This window comes from Cryptomeria japonica, chromosome 3 (genome assembly GCF_030272615.1).
Source record: "Cryptomeria japonica chromosome 3, Sugi_1.0, whole genome shotgun sequence".
Taxonomy (NCBI): domain Eukaryota; kingdom Viridiplantae; phylum Streptophyta; class Pinopsida; order Cupressales; family Cupressaceae; genus Cryptomeria; species Cryptomeria japonica.
The window spans coordinates 628,583,505-628,586,777 of NC_081407.1; positions in this window are offsets into that span (position 1 = coordinate 628,583,505).

Here is a 3,273-nt window from a genome sequence, read left to right on the forward strand (position 1 = left end):
TAGTGTACAAAGAATTTGAGATATCCTTTTCCAGTTCATGTGGATATCTACTGTAATGACACAAATGAGTGATTACCTGTTCAATGACTTGCTTCTTCTCATCTTCAGTGAAGGAATCAAAATGCTCTTTGACATTGTCAAACCTATTCCTCCCTAGTGTCTTCATTGTTCTGTCAAAATGGGTTTCAGGCTTGTAAGATGCTATACTAATAGGCACAGTTGCCTTTGGCACTTCCTTAACCGTTTTTTCTACTCTACCGGTAGCCTTCATCTTCTTAAGTTCTTCTTCAGTATCTGTACCCTCAGATTCTGGTTGGAGAATAAGTTTTTGATTTCTCTTCTTTGGTGCATTCTCCTTCTTTGTATAGACTTTAGGTGTCGGCTCCTTTTTAGTTTGGATACTTTGAGTCACCCTTGTAGTCTTTATCACTGGAGGTGCTTCATCAAACTTCTTTTCCTTCCTTTCACATTAGTAACATGAGCAATACTGGTTTCTGCTGGTGCATCTTGGACTGCCACAATGTCCAATTTTGCCTTCTTTTTGTCTTTAGGAGATGCTAATAGGTTGTTAGCATATCCAACCAGTAGATCATAGTTCACCTCATAACTCATGTCTTCCATTTATTCTTCTCTTGGCTCAGTTGCTTGCATAAAGAAAAAGTCAGTGGTAACAGTAAAGACTATGTCTTTTGCAAAGTTCCTTACCACATCTTCTAGTAATCTCATTCTCATGCTCATCTTTTTCTGAAATTCATTAAAATACTTATTCATAGCTACAGGAAAAGTATTTCTTACAGCCTTAATGTTGTTCTTGATTTGTGCAGTGACCGGTAGGTCTTTTGATCATTCAATGTCTCCAATTCCCGGTAGAAAGTTCTGGAAATAGAAGTATAAGCCAACCAATAGCTAACCATATTTGAATTTTTAGGCTGTTGTCCTTTTTGATAGATTGCAAATTTAGAAATAATTGTCTTCTAATTTTTCAGCTATTATCTTGTAAGCTGTGTGTATTGCTGTTGATGGAACACTATTTAGTCTACTAGAGTAAAATACTCGGTAGCCTATCACCATTGCTGCTAGTTTCACAACAGGGTCTCTGATATTGTTAACAGAAAAAGAACTATTGTCAGATGTTGAACCGGTTAGTGAGAATACCGTCTCTTTTGAAATTCATCTTAGAATGAACAAGTACTTCACCGGTTGTGAAATAACCAGTTATAGCCTGAATGGCTTCCTTAGTTATTGTGTGAGTTCTTTCTATGTATATGTTCTCACCATGAACCTAACTCAAAATAATTTTGATATGCTCTTCCTCAAAATCTTCTAGAAAGTAAGCGACATTATGAAAACCCTTTTCGAAAACCCTAGCATACTTTGTTTCAATCTTTCCGTTCTCATCACAAAGTGATTTCAACTGAGTGTAAATGTAAAGTGACCCTAGATCTTCTATCTTGCAGTCAATATAACTAGATAAATCACCTTTGACCAAAACTCCACTCGGAACTTGTGACAATGCATTGTATGACACAATTTGTTCAACAACTACAACTTCCATAGGCTTAGAAGTAATCATTAACCTCTCTACAGATTTTGAAGATGATGCCATTGCAAATGAACAAGACTTCGAAGCAAGGTTTTCAAAGAAATACCTTTTCTTACGCACGCTACCTTGTTTTATCAGTAGTATGCCCAAGTGCACACCAATTCGACTTTCTACAACCTTCAATTCAACTTTATTACATAGATCAAAAAGCAATTCGGCAATTGACAACAAAACAATCTTTCTCAGCTCAGCAAGCGCTCCAAATTTCTTTCTTGAATGCGTTAGGGTAAAAATGATAAAGTAAAAACTCACTTTTATCCTTTTTACCTACTGCATTAAATACTCACCTGTTAGGGTTACAAGCCCTAATTTCACCGCTCAAAGAGAAAACCGGTTGATAACATATTGACAAAAAGTTACCAAAATTTCATGCTTCAAAATTCTTTTACCGCTCATTTTTCTCAAGGGGTTCAGAGGTAATTTGATCGTTAAGCTCCCCTTAGCCATATTAAAAAGGCTTAAGTCAACGGTGCAGAGTTCTCTTCACTGGGTGAAGGAACAATTTCTTCTCCAGGTGAGTCATCACTTTTCTTCTTCCAAACCCGATTCATTTCCTCTCTGGTTTCTTCAACATTAAATTTCTGCTTTCATTTTTGATCCTTAGAAGAATTGACCAGTTTGTTATTTCTTGATCTACAAAATTTTGCTAAGTGCCCTGGTTTGTTACAGTGATAATAGGCCATACTAGATGATCTCCAAGGTCCTGCATTTCCTCTTCCTGTTCTTTTTATGCAGTTCATACCCACATGACCAAAGTTATTACAGATGGTGCAAATAACATTTGTTACCTTTTCCATCTCAAATGGGCTAAACCGATTGTCATAGGGTCTTTGCCAGTTCAGGTTTACCCAGTTGTCAAAATTCCTCATTCGATCACCATTTGGTCCTGGATGCATGCACGATACAAGATTGTTTGCTCCATATCTACACTCAACAGATCTATGCCCATACATTCCACATGTGAAGCAATGACCTTCAAATTTCTTGGACACATACCTAGCATTAGTATTGTAACTTGCATTTCTGTTAGGTTTGTCTCTACAAACATTTGTAGTGTGACCAGGTTTATGGCAAACAAAACAAACTAGTTTAAGAATCTTCTTACCGGTAGGCTTATTGATCTTAGGAGTAGATTTGTTCTTAAGAGTGTTGCTCTTTGTACCAGAGGATTCACCTTTTTCAGATGTGTGAAAACCAAGTCCAAAGATATCACCCTTCATCCTTTGTGATTGAATTTGTTCTTCCAGCATCGTAGAACTTCTTTTGAAATTTTCTAGTTTCTCACTGACTTCGGTAAGTTGTCTTGTGAGATCTTCATTATGTTTTGACAGGTTCTCTCTTAGAGATGATGCAAGTTCAAGATCTAGCTGTAGGTTCTCCTTTTCTTCTCTTTCAACAACCAAATACTCATGCATAGTGACATTTTCCTGCCTGATCTCTTTCCTTGATAAGATCTTCAACAACTCTTCTAGCTTCTAGTTCCTAACTCATGCGGATAGTGAGACCTTCTAGCTCTCTCCTCAGATTTAGTTTCTCACCGTTTAACTTTTCAACTTCCTTTGCTAAAGCATCAATATTGGCTTCATCTCGAGAACTATTATCAGATATCTCTAACAATTGTTCAGTTAGCTCTCTCCTTTTGACTTGTGAAGCTTTTAGTTTGACCCTAA